Raw genomic sequence first — 22,335 nt, 5'->3', positions numbered from 1 at the left:
TATGCTAGGGGTAGTGGTCCAATCACAGCACAGCAAGTAGGATACCTTATTAGCATAACAAGTTTAGCATTCTATCACAGTACAGCAAGTAGGATACCTTATTAGCATAACAGGTTTAGTGTCCTATTAGCATAACAGACAATATCCTATCACAGAATAGCAGGTAGGATGCCTCATTAGCAAGCATACTGGGTTTCAGATAACAGAGCCTGGATACCTGGAAACCATGTGACCCTGACTGTTACAATATCTAAGCGTTGCAATTTGAGATTTCAAGGGTGGTGATTAGGGAGTGGCACGCTCTAGGCATCAGTCTCATGATCTGCCAATGGGAGCAAATGTTACAAGGTGTTCCTTGTGGCTCCAGTGGTCGGGCTGTTGCCTCAGGCCTGCTGTATGGCTGTCAGTAAGACTTTCACCCTAGGCTCAAGCCTGTCTCCCACACTACATAAGCTGAATCCAATATGCACAGCAGCACATGTGTACCCACATCATACTCTCACATCCACATACCTCATCATAGAAACACACAATAATAGTAAATGAAATATATTTTTAAATGGGGAAAAGGACACTTATGTTTCTTCATCACATAGGTGAATGACATCCCTGAGATTGGCTGGCTATGTCTGTGAATGACATTTCTCATCATTGTGATAAAATATGTGACAAAGATGAATTAAGGCAGAAAAATTTATTTTGACTCAAGATTTCAGTCCCTCAAGTTGGGAAAAGCACAGTGATGAAACAAGTTCAGTTCCTAGCAGCAGATCCAGTACAGGGGACATTTCATATGGGAGGTAGAGTACCTGAATCTGTCAAACTTATTTCCTCATATTTCTGAATGGTAGGGTAATGACTGACAGGAGTTCAATATCTCCCTGCTATTGACATTCTGTTATAAATTAAATGGATCAATGCCTTGATTAAGACTGGTGATGTAATTCATTCTTGGTGGCCAATGTATTTGGTCCTATTGACATTTTCCTGCAAGTCACTGAACCATTTGGTCAACATGCCAGACTTCAGGATTAGAGAACAATAATTATGGCTGCTCAACTGATAAGGAATTCTTTCAACCATCTTGCAGCAAGCCTGCTGAACTATTTTCAAGTACTGCAATTGGAAAGCTCCACTTGAGTGCTTCAGAAAATCATTCTTGGAGTGTGAAACAATTTAGCTTAACATCTAACAGGAATGGCACATTAATGTGGAACCATTTTCCTGGTAATCCTGTGAAAAATGACAAACTGATTTTGAGAACAGATTCACAGAGCCACAGATCAGTGGTGAGAGAGAACTCATACCCCTCCCCCAAATAATATACTGTACAATTAAGGAAGTTTGCATTGTAAAATATGTTCTTGATAATGTTAAATTTGTTACATTCCCTTGAAAGGAAACATTTCTACTTTGTATAATGGAGTTTCTGAAAAAAATCACAAATAAGTATTTGGTTTATGTGCAAACCTGAGCAATGGGACTGAGAGCTCATCCTATTGGTGAATGCCAGAGTCATATTTCTAGAAGAATTTTGGGGTCTTTGTTCCTGCTTTGTTTCCTGTGTTTGGAGTGCAGTAATGGGAAACATTTTTCTGAAAGCTAGATGGTATGTCTTTAAATATAGTTTAAGACTATTTCTATAGCTGACAGACATCCTCTTTCTAAACGTCAACAATAGATAGATGCTACTTAGATTCTGGATATATGCATTTCCTTATAGCAGTCTCTCTTAAATAGGTTTTATGACAGAATGTAGGGGCCTGGAATAAATCAGAATAACAAGAGCAATTCAGCTCACAAAATTAGTAAAGGGATGAAAGGACTGGAAATTCTAGTAGTGATCTGAAAATCATTTGGAAAATCTGTTTCAATTTGGATGAAATTTGCTGTGAGATGCTTACAAAATGTAAAGTTAAAAGATCTTGAATTCAAATCAGCCAGAGATCGGGTGAAGCAAGGAATGATAAGATCAGATGCTGATCATTTTCTGATATATTTAGGAAAATATTAACTTTAGGATGAAATACTTTCATTGAAGAAGATACTTGGATCACTTAGTAACTCCAAAGAAGAATTAATTTTGACAAGGAAAGTTTTGCTATGCATATTCATGAGGTTATTAAATGGCATCATTAATAGTGAGGATACTTTACTATGTAAGCTTTCTCTTGTTATGCAAAAGTTCTATTACTGCATATTCTCTTCTACAATTCTATAACTTAAATATAATATTCAGCAAACAACTTTAGATAATGACATATCACATTTCCTTGTTACTAAGGACCTTTGTGTTAAGGAGAATAATTTGTATCATCTTTTCATCCCATCCACAATTTATTGTTCAATAAATTATGTTTCATTGTATTGATATGGGTGTTCATATTATTTTAACACTAGTTTTATTTTTATATGACTTTCACTTCCTTAAACTAAACCAAGTACACATCTGTCTACTCGGTCAATGAAGCACACAGACTGCTTTAGAAGTAGCAAATAATGTTGACTTTGATTTCTTTTAAATAATTATTTTAAAACTTTAAAAAAATATTTTATTTTTTATTTCCTGTGTATGAGTATTGCCCGCATGTATAACCCATGTTGCGCAATGCCCATGGGGCTCAGAAGAAGGTGGTAGATTCCTTGGAACTGGTGTTAGGACAGTTATTAGTCATCTTGTGGGTACTGGGAACTGAACCTGGGTCCTCTTCAAGAGCAGCTAGGGCTCTTAACCACTAAGCCATCTCTCCAGCCCCTTTAAATAGTTATTTTAACTGTCTTCAACATGACTTTTAGAATTGACATGGAAAATACCTGTGTACAAATATTGCATGACTCAAGAATAACTCCTGAGGCTGGTGGTGACTGCTCTTGCAGAGGACCAAGGTTGTGTTCTGAGTACCCACAAGATGGCTAACAACTGTCATACCTCCAGGTCTAGGGATAACAAGTGCCCTAGCTCTAGTACCAGGGATCTGATGCCTCCTTCTGGCCTCCTCTGACATTGCATGACATGGTGCACTTAAATACATGCAGTAATACACAGAAAATAAAATAAATATATATATATTTAAATACAACTCCTGTCTTACAGTGTTCAATAAGAGTATGTTCTTGGGGAAGATCCCACAAGCATATATTCAATGTTAGAAAATTATAAATCTTTCAAGAATGAGTGATGTCTGTCAATCATTTCTGAATATCCCTAGAGCTAAATTGTAACTAGTCTCCTGATCAAATTGTATTGTTCCCAAGTGGATAATTACTTAGAGTCACACATTCCTGAGCACTTATGTGAGTCTTTGACCATTGTAAGAGTGGTTAAGTAGTCTTACTGTGTTAATGGATCAAAAAGGGAAGGGACAAATAATAAGACAGGGGCATTCGCCACAGTTTTCTTATCATCAAAACTTTCTATGACCTTTACCAGATTCCTTCATCTGGTAGGTATCATTTACAAGAGATAACTAAGACAAAAACATACACATTACATTTCCCCTGGGGAGACAATTTTGGAAGTTGTAATTTTCCACTCTAAGTATGAATAGTTTCACCACAAAAAAAGAAGCCTTGACAGGGATAATGACAATATTGCAGCTTAATCTTTAAGATGCTCAGCCTGAAGGTCTCTTAAATGGGAAACAGATGTATCTTCATTTTCTTCCTCCAGCACGTAGACAATTTACAGATGAAGTTGAAAAATAAACACTTGTCTGTTGAATGGAGTCACAATCCAGCAGGGGAAAATCATTGTTCCAATGTTTACTGAATAGTAAGAGGCACCAGCACCTTGGTATTCAGGTGTACAACCTGGAAAATATCATGGGTTAAACTGTACCAGCACCATGCTACCCAGCTTATGTACAACCCACAAACCACCATATGTTCAGGGTTATTGTTCTCTTTACCCAAATGATCAGAAAACTTCGGTTTTAAAAATTTATGGTAGTTGCTTGGTGTCATAATTGCTCAACAAGTATTATGCAATCTCATCTAGACATCATGTACCTAAATAAAGCAATCCACCACCAAACAGTATTTATATTTATTATGTGTTTCATTATTTTTGGCCAGCATTGAATTACAATTTGTATTATATTCAGTGTTCAAGTGAAACTGGGTGACTTTAATTACTTCATTTATGGTAATTCTGTTAAATAGCTAATGCCTATATGTTTTAGGGTCCTTGGGAAACTATCCTTAAAATGTATCATGTGGCTTCTTTTACTTAGATACCTTTTTTTTCTATTTTACCTGACTTTCTTGTACTTCTATACTAAAAATCATTAAATTATATAAAATCTGTGCTCTTAATTTTATGTCATAGGTGTTCCTACAATGATAAGGGACATATGATCAAGTTTCAGTAAAATTTGTGTTAAACTTGGAATAAAAAGTAATCTGTTTCCAGTGATATTTAGAGAAGATTGAGGTCATTTTAAAATTATAAATCCAGATGTTACACAAATATCATATAATATATCATTGTTTTCCCAAAGTACTCTTGTATTTTGGAATTATTTACAAATCTAATTAATTTGAGTAAGATTAATTTTTCCCAACACTTATTCTTTTGATAGCAATTAATTCTAAATCAATATCCAGTCTTTCCTTCCTCCTGTTATTAATGAAACTCTTCAAATACCACACATGGATCATTCACATGATAGAACATGATCTCCCATGTAGAGACTGCATTAACTAATTCCTCATGTACATTTTGTTGTCAGGACAATAAATTAATTCAAATGGAACGTGAGAGGAAGTGAGGACTTAATTACAAAACCATCTCCTAAATTGAAACTACTTAATTTCTACTTCTCTAACTCCTTTTCTAAGTCTAAAGGACAATATTTTACTACATAGCCAGTGTCAATCAGGCAGACATGAAAAATTCATAACAGTGAAGAGTGGAACAATAGGATGGAAAGAAGCTGGAGTGCTATACAACCTCTCAAAGTAACACTTCCTACCTGCTTTTGGACTGAGAAAAGTAAAAATTTTGTTTTCCTTATGATACTGTATTTGACCATGTGGCTAAAAAAACCAATAAAATAATCAGTGCTAATGATTTAAGAATTGTAAGTGCACACGTACACCTCTCTCTCTCTCTCTCTCTCTCTCTCTCTCTCTCTCTCTCTCTCTCTCTTTCTCTCTCGTCAGCCATGTATACACATACATGCCGAGGCCAGAAAATAAGCTCAGCTCCTATTCCTTTGGTGCCATCTGTCTTGTGTTTTCTTGCAATATTTGTTCACTGAACTGGAGCTCTCCAGGTAGGCTAAACATGATGATCAGTGAGTACCAAATGATCTGCCTGTCTCAATGTCCCCAGCACTGGAAGTATAAGCATGTTTCAATACACATGGCTTTTTATGTGGGTTCTGGGGAATTAAAATTAGGTTCTATTCATGCAAGATCTTCCTTCATACCTGCATTTTACTGGCTGAGCTATCATCCAAACTCAATGAATCAAGAAAATTTTAGGAATTACACATTATTTTGCATAGCAAATTCTGAATTTTCTAGCAGATTTATGGTAGCATATGATATGGTGTTTTGAGCTTAACTACATGCCACTAAAATTTGTATTATGTTGTCAGTATAAGACTATATTTGAAGGGGCTGAGGAGATGTTTCATTCAGTAAATTCCTGCTACAGAAGCATGAGGAACTGAGTTCCTTTACCCAGCATCACATAAAAGAGTGTGGTGCATGCATCTGTAACTGTAGTGCTGGGTGTAGAGGTGGACTGGTGGATTCCCAGAGCTTTCTGGCCAGGAAGTCTAGCCAATTGACAAACTACAGATTCAGTGAAAGATCTTATCTCAAAAAGTAAAGTGGTGAGGGATTGAAGAAGACACCCAATGCTGTTCATTGTTCTCCACATGCTCCGACGAACTCACCTGTACATACACATGCACACTCATATGCACACACACACACACACAATACCCAGTCACACATACAATATTCACACACTAGTAAAAATGTGTTCTAGAAATAGGATAACTAAAGTAATTAGGAGCATTAAGATGGATGGTTGTTATCCTTATGAGAAAATAAGATTTTTAGTTTAGGTGACAAATGCACAGAAGAAAAATGGCTTGAATAAGGCTAGCCTCCACAAAGTGAAGAGGCCATAGAACCAATCAACCTTTCTGAAATCTTGATTTTAGAATTGTCTCTGGAGTTGTGAGGAAAGAAATTGTTGCCTCCTCTGCCCTGTCTGGGGTACTGCTATGGAAATCCTATGAAGTTACTGTACATGAAAAAATAAGTCTGAATCTCTTAAACGTTCTTTAAAGGCAGTGACCTATCCCAATAAGAGTTCCATTGCATGAACCAACATATAAGAAATGAGAGGAGAAATTAGCCTGTAAAAAAATGTAAAGAGAACTTGCATACCAGCAACTATTTATTCTATGATTTGTGGATAAAGCAATGTCCTAGGGAGACTGGCTTCATGAACCTGTTATTGCCTACTGCCTGAATTGTTACTTAAAAGAAACAAAACGTCAGGATAAAGATAATATTCCAGGCAAAAGGAGTCGATTCATTCATATTGGACAGTGAGTGTGTCTCTCTGAGAATCAATTTTCCTGTTGAAACCTAAAAATGAAACTATGTAAAGCATGTAAAAGAGGAGAGGAGATCTGCACAGAGATTTTCAGAACAAAAGCACAAATAAAGAACTGCAATACCACTGTATCTGACTAGTGAAAGGAACAGGGACATTATTTCTTGAGGCTTGAAAATAAGGAAGGGGTTCTATATGATGTAATATTTATTACCACATACAATAAAGTATAAGCTATTGTACAGAGTTTTATTTTATTCTAACAAAAATGCAGATAGGTAACAGTCAACTTCTCTCTATAAAATTTCATTTAGACATGGAGGCGAAATTCCTGCAAAGGGATGATCCCTACGCACTGCCCCCATTTTTCGATTTCTGCTGAGTATCAGGCTCTGCTTGTTGCCCTACATTTAATGTCAATACTTAATTGCAGGCCCCTGAGTTCTCTCAGCAGGTGTTTATACTTGTAATGCGGCATCTGCAGTTCTTACATTATGTTTTCTGCTATGGATCTGCCCCTTTCAAAGAACAGGAGCAACAAGTGAGTTGGTGACTTGGACTTACTATCCCTGTATTCTCCACATCTATCATAGGCTCTAGCATCTAGATTGGTGTTAGCACATATTGGGTAGGTTAATAAAAATGAAAACTTGAGGTTTGCATTATGGACCAATCATTGCCTCTCAGTATCAGTTGCAGCAGTCCTTCTGCTGAACCACCTGGGGAAATACTTCCCCTCTACCAAGGTGGAAATAGTTGCAGAGTCATCTTGAATCCACCGAGGTTTGTGATAGTAAAATCTCTTGTACAAATAATTTGAAACAACCGTAACTGTGGCTGAGCCTTCTGGGCTAGGGAAATTGGTAGCTGTCTCAATATATCTGTGGAGTGGTCAAGGTAGTGCTGGCTTGTGTGTTGTCTGGCTGCCTTTTAAACTGTCAGCCATTTTGCATAAGGCAGGCAGGGCAGCAAGAGTCTATCAGATAGCATTTAAGGAATCAAATTACCCTATCCTCAATGTCTCTGCTTATTTACTAGAAAATGAACATCAGAAATAGTGCTTTCTATATAAATACAGCAAGAAAGCAAATCACATAAGAATACAGCTATCAAATTGTGTCATCAGGGAATCAGGTAAACATCCTTATAGCATGGGACCTTCTTGAGAAATGTAAGTGAAAGAGATCTGGAGGCAGGGAGCAGAGCTAACACAGGGCAATGTACTCTTGTTTCATTGGTTCAGTCTTCATGGTCCCAACTAAATGACTTGATCGTCCATGAGTATTCATAATTTTTCTTTGGTAAATAGTATACAGAATTTTCTCTTGGAACCCATGCCTCTCCCACTCTTAATTCCATGGCTGTGACACAGCTGTGACTATTGTAGACTCTACTCCACATTAATGAGCATATATAACGGATAATTTCCTGATTCACGGTGACTTTTTTCTGGACAGAAAAAAACTATGAATACTAAGTTATTAGTAACCCACTTGCTACCACATGGAGACTAAAACTGAGTCAAGATGAAGCACACAGAAAGTGAAAGTGAAAGGGTTGGGTCTTTGTAAGTCTGTGTCTTAGACCAGCAGTACAGCGTGCACATCATTCAGAGCCCAGAAAGAAGCAGAAATCACTCTCCACAGTTCATAGGAAAGTATTTTAAAAGAAAAATGTTTTAGAAAGGAATGTGCAAAATTAAGTGAAAAAAATGATGACAGAAAATGACTAGTTGTTTCCATTTCTGAGACTGAAATGCTGTTATCCCAGGTCAGAAAAAGCAGCAACAGCCATTAAGAGTCCATTCAGGTTGTAAGACAGAGAGAAAGAAATGGCCTTGAAGAACTAAAAGAGCAGGCAACAAGTGCTCTGAAATTTTTCTCAGTCATTTCTGTAATTTTTGCTGGAGACCCCTGCAGTATAGACATTTCCTCCCAATAGAAACATTTCCTCCAGGAAGTTGGAAAGAGGCTCATCAGGAAGTAAACTATCCTTACTGGGAAGAGATTGCTGCTGGTGAAGATCATCCAAGTTGTTGAAAAGTGAATCTGGGACCTGTTCAGCTGCCTGCGAGTCATGTGGGAAGCTCCAGGGCTGCAGATTTCCTGCATCCACACCTATGTTGGGGTGGGGTTCTGGGCAATGTACTTGGCATTGAGTCATCCCTGATACTTTAAGTAGCACTTCACCTATGCTACTGTAAGTAATCTTAACAAACTCATGGGTTGACCAAGTTAGACTTCAGTGTAGATACAACTTTTGATTTCTTGTGGGCTCCCTATTTTGGGTAGGTAGACCTGTGTCTCCTGTCTCTCTAGGAAAAGTCCCGTCCCATACCACATCATTAAGGTTATAGGAAAGACTGAAGGACTATGGAAAGGTCATGAAAAATGGAACAAAAAGAATAACTTGCACAGTGTTAAATTGAATCCCACATAATTTTTTACATATTTCAGTTAAAACACATTCTTAAACCCTTATTATACTCTTTAAGGCAACTGGAAATTGCTATTGTATCTCTCACAATTAAAAAGATCCTAACCCATAAGCCCTTGGATATTAATAAATCAGAGTAGCCTTTTCCCCACAGAAATCTTTTATTATAGTGTATCTTGCTCTCTAGAGGGTCAGAGTGATCTTGAATTACTCAGTCATGCAATTTTAAGCGAAATGTATGTACACATTGTTCCAGTTCTTTCTAAGGAGACCAGCTGGGGAAGAGACCACGAGTTAGTGATTGTTCCAAATCCATTAGGCAGAAATATTAATAGATTGAGTAAAGTGGCTAGAATATTTTCATGTCTAGTTTAATGTGGATGTGTAAATATTCATATGATGGCAGTTTCTTTTCACACAGAGCCCAGTGGGAAGGCTCCTTCAAATTAAATGAGTCCAGTGAGGCATTTAATGTTGGAAAACGACACAGGCATGCTTCTGCTAAAAAATCAATGAAGGGCTACATTGCCTTAGTTCTCAAAACCCAGAAAATCTTAATGATTATTCAAAATGAAGCTCTACACTATAAGGTATCAAAGTGTAGCAAATTAGTGTTAAACTTTGTAATCCAGAAGGGAAGTCACAATGTCTGTCTGCTTCATTTTAAAAATTGGGATGATGAAAGCTGGAATGATACTAGGACAAGATAAATGATGCACAGCTAGTCAGTGGCAAGAGACAGACATAGAGCTTGAAGTTCCTAAACTTCAGTTTATGAAATTCATTCTACTACATAATCTGTATTTCATTATGCAAATGACCTGGGTTCTAGCTCCAGGGCTTGATGACTGAAATGATAAGCAAGGTGCTTAACAGATTATGATATATTCTAGTTTCTAATCATTTGTTTTTCTTTAGAAATGCTATTTTATTGACAAACATGTGTAGTTCTTTGTATATATTATATATATTTTTGTCTAATTATGTGACAGGTTTTATCATCACAGAATGATGATTCAAAAGACATCAATTGCTAAGAACTGAACTGAGATCTAGGGCCCCAGCTTTTCATAAAGGCATTAGATACATCAAAAGTTTAGAATTAGAAGTCCCTGTGCTATTCAGATTATCTGCCTGATAAATCTAGTGCTTTCCTTTGCTGTCTGAAAAGATCAGTACGCAAAGAGTTAACAAATCTGACACTGATACTTTTGATTAGCATTGACTTTTGTGGTTAGATTAACCAGAACTGAGTTTTATGACAATTACTTTAAACTTCTTTCTACAGAGTTAATAAGCAGGCATTGATTTTTGCATTTGATAATTAACTACCAGTTATTTGGGTTAACCCAATTGAAAGCCCAGCAGTATCTGGGCTGCTTACCTTTAAGAAGAACTTGCAAAATATTTTGGTTTAACTTTTTCTTTATGTTACTCAAAGATACAGTAGGACTTGCAAACATTTGACGTTTTAAGTAATTTGTTCTCTACTGCTGTGCCAGCAACACCCAGCCGGTGGGTCAGATATGATTTACTCTGTAAAGAGACTTTAGGGACAATTTTGCTAGTGATCCCATAGTCCACTTCAACCACAGTTTATAAAAGTTGCCACTCTGTAACTCTCAGAAAGATTCCCTTATCGTTAGAAACATCAATGTCATTGCTGTTTCCTTGAACTGGAGTTATTTTCATCTTGTACCTCAATCCTAAATGAAGTTTAGGAACCATAAATAAATGTAGTAATTGGCCCAAACCACAAATCAAGACACCAGCAAGTCTTTGATATATTTCTAAACAGATATATGCTATGCTTCTTTTAGAATCAAAGTGCTTCAGAGTGGCATGAGGCCTTAGAGGTCATTTTCTTCCTGCTCTGAATATTACCCTCTAGTTATATTGCAGCTAAGATATCAAAGGTCACTCAGTCTTTTGATGTTTAAAGAAAATTGATTTGAACTGACTTACCCCCATCCTGTGAAAGTACAGTCGTCTCCAAAACATGCCTGAAAAAATCTCTGTACTTGGATTTCCTCTTCTCTCTCTTCTCAAGGAGCCTCGTAATTCCATTTTTTTTTTTTCAGGCACATAGCAAGAACTGATAGTAGTCTGCTCTTTTCTCTTGATTTTCTCCAAATACTACTTGCATAGGAGGTCAGCGAATATAGAAGTGTTGATGAGGGTCCCTTGTGAGAGGATGATGCAGCAAACCTTTCATAGTGGAAATAAAAGTTGCCCTTTGTTTAAAATTCCTTATAGCATTCCGACCACTGACAATTTCTGCTCATGTGTCCTTCCCAGCTCCTTAGTGCCACAATATAATGCCTCAAATGTTTGCAGTCTGTTGTAGTCTATACACAATTCTTCAATGTTCTTCAAAGTGATTTTATAACTTCTTGCCCATCTCACAAAGCCTACTGACAAAAAGCAGCATCTGAGTCAAAATACCCGGTAAAGTGATTTCTTAAATTGTATCCATCCTGAGACCACAAAATTGAGATGAAGGACCTGTTCTTTGAAGATTCCACAGAACTGCTGAAGTAACCAGAGGTATTTGACATGAAGATTCCTACAATAGTAGAAAAATGGGAAATTATTTACCACATGTCTATTTTAAACAACTGAAAACCCTCTCCTCTCCCTCCTTCCCTTTCTCCCTCCCTCCCTCCTTCTCTCCCTCCCTCCCTCCCTCCCTCCTTTCGTTCCTTCCATTTCTTTTCCACTTTTGGCTATCTTTTACCCTCTCTCATTTACCCTCTCTCACTTGCTTCTTCCCTTTCTTCCTTATCCTTTATCTTTCTACACTTTCTTTTCCTTTTTTCTCTTTGTTTTTGTGCTTTGGAAACAGGGGACTAGACAGGGTAGTCTCCCATCTATACCACTGTAACTTTTGTTGCTTTTCCGATGAAACAATTCATAGAGTGATGACATTCTTTTCATACTGTATTTTACTTTGCACATAATTTTTAGTTGTCTTTTAACTGTCTAAGACTAACTTGTGGTCCTTCATAGATCCTGTCTATCCTTTATAAGAAAAGGTTTCATTGCATAATACCAAACTTTGAACATCTTACAGATTGATAAAATCATCTAGAAGAACAATAAAGGCAACAGTTAAGATGTTTCTAAGAATACCCCCTGCGTGAGTGGTTAGAGGCACATTCAAAAATCCTAAAATTGTTGAATAAAAATCTCATTGCTGCCTGGACATGGTGGTGCATGCTTTTAAATCCAGAACTTTCAAGGCAGAGGCAGAGGATCTCTCGGTAAGTTCAAGGCCAGCCTGGTCTACATAGTGAGTTCAAAACCAGATGGGGTTAAAGGGAGATACTGTCTCAAAAAGACCAAAAATTAAAAATGAAATAATTTAAAAAATGTCATTGCCAGGGGTGGGCATTTTCCTATTCATTCATGATCAAAGCCCCACAAACCCTAACACTAATGTCACTGCTGTTGAGTGAAAGCTGGGAGGAGGTTCTGAAGACGCCGCATGCTTCAACTGCAGGGCATGAAGATATCAATGTAATTCTAAATAGGAATATCCCTCCCTGTATGCTGGTTTTCTTAATGTCAGAAACTCTATGGGTAATTGTCACCAAAAGCCCCCCTCAGTTATGAACCTTGTATGCTGTAATACCAACATTTAAGATGAGATGTGCCTACTTGTGCCATAATGGCACAACTGCTATTGCTTCCCAATTGGGCCAGTTTCAAAGGTTCACTCCACAGGAGGGAATTCTTGTCTGGTATTGTCAACCTATTAAAAAAGATCAAGGATTGGGAGGTAAAAGGCCTCAATGGAGAAGCCACTCCTACTGTTTTGTTAAAAGGATGTGACAGGCCTTATACTTATAGATATGAGGCAGTATCTCACTGCAAACTCAATTTGAATGTCCATAATAATTAATTATACTGAGGATTTAAAAAATATACTCTTCGATATCTGTTTTCTGGAAATTTATTTTCAGGTGCTTTGACATCATTGAAATCAAACTATTGTTTTCTTGTGATTGACTATTTTGGGTTGCTTGTACATCTGTATATTACCTTCTTATTCGGTGTGTGACATGAAATTCTTTGTGCCATTGTACGTCGGCCTTCTTTGTGATGTAGAAACATTTTATGTTTGATATAATCCTGTTTGTCCTTTTCTGTATTTTTTTGTCACAGCTTTGCAGTCATTTTTTAAAAATTGCCTACACTAGTGTTTTGTACTCCCCACCCCCCTTAAAAATTCCTAGTATTTTATTGTTTGATTTTACATTGAAATCTTTGATAGATTTAGTGTGATTTCTTTAATATGATGTGAAATAAAGATTCAGTTTTATTTTTCTGCATGTTGCCGCCCAACTTTCTGCCCACTCTTTGTCAATGAGAATGATTTTTTCTGTTTATAAATACTTAGTGGCTTTATTAAAAATCAATTGACCATAAATCCATTGGCTGATTTTTCAGTTTCCTTTCATATTTCATTGGTAAATGTGTTTATTTTTAGGCTAATGCCAAGCTACTATAATTTGAATAATTTGATGTTAGGCTTCATGATGTCTCAGCTTGTTTTTTTCTCAAGATTTCCTTAACTATTCAGGTGTTTTGTGTGTGTGTGTGTGTGTGTGTGTGTGTGTCCGTCTGTCTGTCTTCATAAGAATTTTTAAGACTGCCTATTTTACTTCTGTGAAAAAGGCATTGTAATTTGATAAAGGGTAATTCTGCAGATAGCATGGAATAGTATAGATATCTTAGATATGTTTAATTGTCCAATTCATGAAAATGAAATATATTTTATTTATTGGAATGTTCAGTTTTGTTTAGTAATTTAAAAAATATTGTCAGTGAAGATACCATTCAACTCATCTATTAAATTTATCTGTAACTACAGTTGTCCTAAATATTTCAAAATGTGAATAAAGAAAAGATGTTTACATGTTTCCCTAAAGTTAAAATATCCAAAGTTTTTTTGGTTATGTCCGTAGATAAATTTTACCCCTAGTTTGCTCTTTCTTTTGTGTGAAAATTCTGATTTATAATTTCATACAGTCATGTGTATGTGGTGAGTGATTATTTCAATGTTTGTATTCATAATGAATAATTTAATAGCTTCCAATGAAAAATGTCTTTTCTCTTCATAGCATTCTAGACTGATGATTTTTTCCTCTTACTGCTTTTGAAGGTTTGACTCTGTCTTCCATTGTGGGATGCCCTGCATTATTGTGATACCAGCTCTTCCCGTGCATGTGCTCCTTAATTTTGGTGTTTTTCTCAAATTTTTGTGAATATAAATTTTTATTTTTTATTTTATTTTTTTGTCTTTTTGAGACAGGGTCTCCCTGTAGCCCCAGCTGTCCTGGAACTCACTATGTAGACCAGGCTGGCCTCGAACTCACAGAGATCTGCCAGCCTGTACTCTGTACATGAGTAATGTGTTTGCTTCATTTCCACAACTCTGACACCCCCTTCACCTCCTCCTGTGGCCCCACTTCCTCTTAATTTCTTGTCCTCTTCTTTGATTATTATTGTCATATACAAACATACATTTGTAAATATATACACACATTATATACACATATATACAATATAATGTACTGATAATATTGAGTAGTGCTTGTATGTACACATGTCTAGAGTTGACCACTTGGGATTAGATAACCTATCTTGGAGCTTGTCCCTAGAAAATCTAACATCTCATCCCTCAGCATCCACTGACTGTCTGTCACTCTTCATCTTGAGGTGGGAACCCTGTAAATCTTCCCCATCCACCTAGGTATATCAACTTGCTTTTGTCATTTTATACAATCTTGTTAGACTGCCATACTGTGGAGCTTTTGGGTGTGCAGCTTTCCCATTCTAGACAGCCCCTAGACAAATCTTGCCACTTTTCCAGGAAAGCTACAAAACTCTCAGCATTCTTTTTGAATTTTCCTTATGCTCTTTTCAATTCACAATTGTGGCCACTTTCAGTGAGTATGTGGCTTTCTGGCATGCACTGAATCTCAAGGAAGGCTTGGTTTACTTTCTGACTCTCTACAAAGCCAAAAATAACTCAGATATTCTTCCCTTCCTTCTTTGGAAGGAAGACTTTTTTTCTCATTTAAGTTTTATGTGAGATTGTAGACTACTTTGAATTCTTTTTATGCATAGTACTGCTGTCTACCTAAATTTCCATATTTTACGATTCTAATATTTGTCTCTTGATGCTGTTAGTAAGTTTTTAAACTAAACACTGGGATATCTCAAATGTCTTATGATATCAGAAAATTCTTATTTTTATCAGTTTTTATGAATAAGTCTATGTGTTCTAGCCTTTATGTATTGTACAACTTTACAACACTTTTCATCTATTATGTTCACTTTTTTAACATTTTGCAACAAAAGATTTTCAGAAAACCTAAAATAAAATAAAAGTACATAGATACAACCACTGTTGGAAGCATGTCTAAACCCCACATTTAAGGATGCTTTCCTCTGTCAGATTTAGAGGATTTTAAGTATAGCTATGCTGTTGCTAAATGCAAGATCATTGAGAAACAATCAATTAAAATAAAATAACAATATTCTTCTGGGAAATTATAATAATGATGGCATCATAGAAATAGCTGTCAAATAATGGAAAGAAAAAATAAAATTTATACAACTGATGAAAGTCATTTCTGCTGTGAATTCAAAATTGGATTTATTCAAAATGTTGTTTGACATTTGCTATTGAATACCTATAATAGTTTTATAAATCTACTCTTATGTGGATAAATTAGAAAAAAAAATAGGGACTGAAAATAATTAAAGTTGCCTTTCAAAAACTAAACAAAATTCGTTATTTTGCAGAAATCCTCAAGGGGTCTTTGTGAGATGATGCTAAATATCCTCTTTCATTAGATTTTTGGAATGTAAAAAGTAGCATCAGTTATTATTTATTTTTAATGACTTTAATATGCTTTTGTTTTTTGAAACATGTCTCATAAGGCTCATTTTGTCCTTGAACTCACTAAGTCACTAGGATGAATGTGAACCTGTTACCCTCCTATTTCCACCTCTTTCTCCTGGGATTGAAGATGTTCCCTATCTGGTATTCAATACATGGTTAACTTTCCTAATTAATTTATTTATCACAATACCCAAGTATAATTTGGAAAAGTGACAAAAACAATTACCACTGTTTTTAGTGATTTTCAAATCACAGATAAGAAGATATCAATCAGCATAGTGACTAGAATATGAGACTTTGGTTTTCCCTTTACACTGCATTTTAATATTAGTTTAATGTCTCACAGGAAATGAGTTGAATTACCTTTAGAGTCTTAAACTCTTCACTTACATTTTAGTGTGTCATGGCATCACAAAATATGACTCATGTGATTAGTAGTTTCAAGGTTCAGTAGGGGATGATTGGGCAAATGGCAAATTACACTTTGTGTATAAAAATAATCTGATAAGCATATTATATATTCAAAAGTTGCAAACATGCATGTGCAAACAAGGAGAGCAGATAATGAGATTGAGATATTTTTTTCTTTTTGGTCTTTCTGAGACAGGGTCTCCCTGTAGTCTCAGATGACCTTGAACTCACTATGTAGACCAGACTGATCTTGAACTCACAGAGATTCAGCTGCATCTGCCTCCTTAGTGCTTGGATGAAAGGTGTATGCTACCATGCCCAGCATGATTTGTTTCTAGGAGTAGATACAGAATGATGCTATTCATTTTATGATGTCGTATAGTGTGATATAATATGGACTGTGAATTTCCATCTTCTGCATTTGAACATGACAAGTATTCCTCAGAATTGGTCCCACCATAATACAGTAACACCTATAATATTGACATTCAAACAGTTGATATTCTTTTAGCCTTAACTGTTTGAATGTCAATATTATAGGTGTTACTGTATTATAGTACATCCAGGATTATGACTTGATTAAAGATAAAGTCACCAGTCAGTATCTGAGTAGACCAAACACAAGAGAAATACTTGGAAAAGGATAGACCTTTCTGTACATTCTGTCTCTTACATTGCTTCTGTGTTGGAAATGCATTGTCTTCTGAGAATAAAACACCGTAGCATGGAAGACATATTTCATGGCAAATAATGGAGAAAACAGCAATCTAGTTTAGTACTGTTAGCACAATATGAATGTGAAGAAAGCTTGCTTGGAGGATAGGGAAAATGAGTCTATTCTGTAGCTTGTCAAGCAAAAGTGCACATCTGCTCTGTAGGGTCTGTGGTTTTCAGATCACTGATGATGAGCTCTTTCTCTTGCAAATGTTATGAATGTGAAACTACATGTTTTATTAAACTATTGACACTATTATATGATTTGTAAAATGGTAATAAAAACATTCTAAAATATCTTGTGCCAGGCATTTAGGTATTACGCCAGAATGTATTTTGTAAAGAAACACATAAAAATGCACATATAGCATTTCAATGGGTTTTACCAAAATTGAATACATCTGGTCACATGGCACCAGAACAAACAGCAGAACATCGACTGCTTTCCAAAAGCTTTTGATGTTCTTTTGTAGAAATTATTCTCCCCAAGAGACTGTATCTAATACCATGAGATTGTTTCATTTTAAACTTTAAGAAGTGTCAAACAATAGCATTTTGCTTTAGTCTAAGCTATTTCACTTGTTTTAGTTTATTTATACATAATACTTCATGATATTTTTTTATGAAGGTTTCTCTTAATCAGGGGTTGGTGACTGAAGGAATGTTCAGTTATTTATTCACTTATTCATACAATATAAATTAGTATAAGACAAAGAAGGAAATTCTAATCATTCCTTCAAGAAGGTTTGAGGACACAAGTAGATAAATGGTAATCAGATTATAAATGTCATAAATAATTTTAAAATATGCAAATGGTATGAAAAATTTTCAATTGAGTAAATCATTTTTAAAATTTAAAGGGGCTTGGAGAGATTTCTCATCAGTTAATAGCACTAGCTGTTATTGCAGAAGACTTGAGCTTGAACCCAGTTCCAACATGGCAGCTCACAACTGTCTGTAACTCTTGTTCCAGGGGATCTGATGCCCTCCTCTGACCTCCTTGGATGTTGCATGATATGGTGTATTTACATACATGTAGGCATAACACTTGTACACAAAAAAAGAAAAAAAAAATGAGAACCGCAAGAAGACTACGTGGGGCACAAAAAATTAAAGCATTTACCTTATAAAATAAATGAGTAAATGCCCTATAGTTTTCTGGGATGGTATATTCTTTTTTTTTTTTACTATGGCCTTTTAAAAAAATTATGTAATAACCATGTAATTAGAAGAAGCATTTCATTACAATGGCATTGACATATTCAATAAAAATTTCCAGAGCTAAGATGCATCTCTTTCAAAATCGGCTGTAATTTTTAGGTTTACAGTTGAATTAATACAGTTATACAATATTGTACTCAGTGTAAACCCTATAAGACATAAAATTAAATGAGGTTTTAAACTTTATAAAAGATCTCCATTTCATTATTAAAATACACAGTTTCATACAGAAAAATTCATTTTTAATACAATTGATATTAAGATGCACATGTTTTTCTAATCTCTACATATCTGATCATTACTAGTCACAGTTGTTTATTTTCTGAGATCCTTGGCATTTGAGCATGGATATAAAGCCATCAGGTAGATTTCAATAGTAATGTTTTTCACATCTCCTAATTATTAAGGAGCAAATTTTTATGCTTTGAAGAATTTTTTTTCTTTTTTTTTTTTAGTTATTTATATACCCACTTCCCAGGTAGCACCCTCCCATAGCCTCCCTTCCCCCTCCCCCACTAGAGCCCTTAAACTCTGATATTCCTGCTACCGTCTGCTGTGTGGTCAGCACCCACAGCCATTCCCCACTACCTGCACTTCTGGTGAATCTAGTCAGCCTATCTAGAGGTATTTGTTTTAGGAGGGTCAGCTGTTCCTCATCTAGTGGTAATCAGATGTCTATATTTCTTTGGATAAGATTGGGGTCTGCTGTTTACTTTCCCAGTTCTATGCTGGGTTACTATCTGGGAATCCCTTTGGCCGCCCTGGCCAACAACTCAAAAGAAGGTATCACTTGTCTGGCATTGTTGCTTGTTATGTAGCATTTAGCTATGCATATGGACTCTTAAAAAATTATATTGGCCCCTTTAATCTTTGGTTATACTTTCCTTTAGTGTGTTTAAGGCCATATAGTTGGCCCAGATAAACAAGCAATTTATTTTTACTCTTAAGGTCATTTGAGGATCTGTTCCTCAGGGGTAACATGGGCTTTGGAGGAGCCCCCGGCTCCTTTCTTTTACCAGTTCCACCTATGTGAAGATAAGTAAGTCAAAGGTCCTGCTTGACCATGGTTGGCTTCATTTGGAAGTATGAAGGAAATGATTCCTCTGTGTTGACCCTCCTCTTTATAGACTGGACACTGGTTCAAGTCCCTCTGGTGGGGTCTCCTCAGCCATTTTGAGAGATGCTCATAGTTCCCTGGAACTAGTCGACCTAGGAGGGCAAGGAGCAAAAACTGTCCTTAATGTCCCTCTGACCAAATTATTATAGACCTCAAAGTATGTCTGTTAAACACCCAAGAAGGTTAGTTCCACCAGTCTGGTATTTTTAATTACTGTGTGTCATTTAGATAAATCTTGGGCAAAGACCAGTTGTTCTCAGATAAACTTTACCTAGACATATATTTCTTGATCTGTTATGTATAATTTGTCAGTAGGTTGGAAGAGTAATATTGTTCTCTCTGGTTTTCAAACTAGCTAGGCATTGTTTATCTCTCCCATTGTCTCACCCCTCCATCATGGTTTTCCCACATAAGGTGCCCCCATTTCCCTCTTCACCCTTACTAATACCCTTCTCCTATGGTCCTACCTCTCGAGCTCCTTTTTTCCCTTTATCCCCTAGTTTCCTTATATACCCTTCCTTCCCACCTCCCTTAAACTAACCCAATTTTTATCCATATCTCCATTATTAAGGCCTGTTTCCTACTGTTCTCTTTCAGGTTATTTCTTTTCCTTTACCTCTCTGTTTCCTTTCCATTATCCTGGTTCCTGCAGTTATGTCTGGTTGCATACTTATTTATCAGAGTCTGGTTCTAGGATCCGCATATAAGGGAGAACATGTGTCAGTTTTTTTTTTTTTTTCTGAGTCTGTGTTACTTCACTTAGTATAACAGTTTCTAGCTCCATCCATTTACCTGCAAATTTCATGATTTCATCTTTCTTTACTGCTGAGTAAAACTCCATCGTATAAATGAACCACATTTTCATTATCCACTCATCAATTGAGGAACGCTTAGGTTGCTTCCATCCCTTAGCTATTGTGAAAAGAGCAGCAACAAACATGGATGTACATGTGTCTCTGCAATAGGATGAGTTCTTTGGGTATATGCCAAGGGATGGTATAACTGGGTCAAATGGTAGATTCATTTGTAGTTTTTTAAGATTCTCCATACTGCTTTCCATAGGGATTGAACCAGTCTGCAGCCCCATCAGGAGTGGATAAATGTTCTCCTTTCCCCACATGCTCTCCCAACATTTGGTATCATTTGTTTTCTTGATCTTAGCCAGTCTGACTGGAGTAAGTTGGAGTCTTAAAGTGGTTTTAATTCACATTTCCCTGATTATTAGTGATGTTGAATATCTTTTAAGATGTTTCATACCCACCTTTACTTCTTCTTTTGAGAACTCTCTGTTCAGCTCCTTAGTCCATCTTTTAATTGGGTTGCTTCTTGTCTTTGGTTCTCTGTTTTTTGAGTTCGTTATAAATTCTGGCTATTAAACCTCTGTCGGATTTGTCACTGGTGAAGATTTTCTCCCATTCTGTGGGTTTTATGATTGCTTACTTGGTTGGCTCCTTTGATGTACAGAAGTTTTTAATTTAATGAGGTCCCATTTGTTAATTCTTGCCCCTGTTTCATGAGCAATTCTTGTCCGGTTTAGAAAATCCTTTTCTACGCCTATATCTTGTAGGGTTTTCCCAATGTTTTCTTCTAATAATTTCAGAGTTTGAGGCTTTACACTGTGGTCTTTGAGCCATTTGGAATTGACTTCTGTGCAGGGTGAAAGATAGTTTACTTTCATTCTTCTACAAGTGGAGATTCAGTTTTTTCAGCACCATTCACTGAACATGGTGTCTTTCCTCCATTTAATTTACTTGGCCTCTTTGTCAAATATCAGGTGGCTGAAATTGCACTTGCTCATATTTGGGTCTTCAATTTTGTTCCATTGGTCTATGGGTCTATTTTTGTACCAGTACCATGTTTTTTTGATGACTATAGCTCTGTAATACAGCTTGAAATCTGGTATAGTAACCCTCCTGGCATTGCTCTCAGTGCTCAGGGTTGTTTTGGCTATCCGAGGTCTTTTGTACTTCCATATGAATCTTAAGACAGTTTTTTTTCAATTCTGTGAAAAATGTCATGGGGATTTTGCTTGGCACTGCATTGAATCTATATATGACTTTTGGTAGGATGTTCATTTTCACAATATTAATTCTTCCAATCCATGTGCATGGGAGGTCCTTCCATCTTCTGATGTCTTTCTCAATTTCTTTCTTTAAAGATTTAAATTTTTCATTGTAGAGCTCTTTAATGTCTTTGGTCAGGTTTACTCTGAGATTTTTTTTTCCAGCTATCATGAACAGGAGTGTTTCCATGTGCTCTTTCTCCGATTGCTTGTTATTGGTATATAGAAATCCTATAGACTTTTGTAGGTTAATTTTGTAACCTGTCACTTCACTAAATGTGTTAATAATTGCTAGGAGTTTTCAGGTGGAGTTTTGGTTGTCCCTTGGATATAATATCATATCATCTGCAAAAAGGGATAATTTCATCTCCTCTTTTTCAATTATTACTCCTTTAATTTCCTTCTCTTGTCTTATTGCTCTTGCAAGAGTTTCAAGTACTATGTTAAAGAGATGTGGCGATAGTGGATAGCCTTGTCTGATTCCTGATTTCAATGGGAATGCTTCCAGTTTTTCTCTATTTAGAAAAATGTTGGCTGTGGGTTTGTTATATATGGCTTTAATTATGTTGACGTATGCTCCCTCCAGTCCAATACCCTCTAGGACTTTGAACATAAATGCATGTTGCATTTTGTGAAAGGCCTTCTCTGTGCCTGTTGAGATGACCTTGTGGTTCTTGTCTTTGAGTCCATTTATATGATTTATGACTTTTATTGATTTATATTTATTGAACCATACCTGCATCTCTGGGATAAAGCCAACTTGATCATGGTGGATGATCTTTTTGTTGTGTGTCTGTATCCAGTTTGCAAGTATCTTGTTGAGAATTTTTGCATCTATCTTCATTAAGGATATGGGTCTATAGTTTTCTTTTTTGGTT

This window comes from Nannospalax galili, unplaced genomic scaffold, assembly GCF_000622305.1.
Source record: "Nannospalax galili isolate Female #2095 unplaced genomic scaffold, S.galili_v1.0 scaffold203, whole genome shotgun sequence".
Classification (NCBI taxonomy): Eukaryota; Metazoa; Chordata; class Mammalia; order Rodentia; family Spalacidae; genus Nannospalax; species Nannospalax galili.
This window is presented reverse-complemented; position numbering follows the sequence as displayed.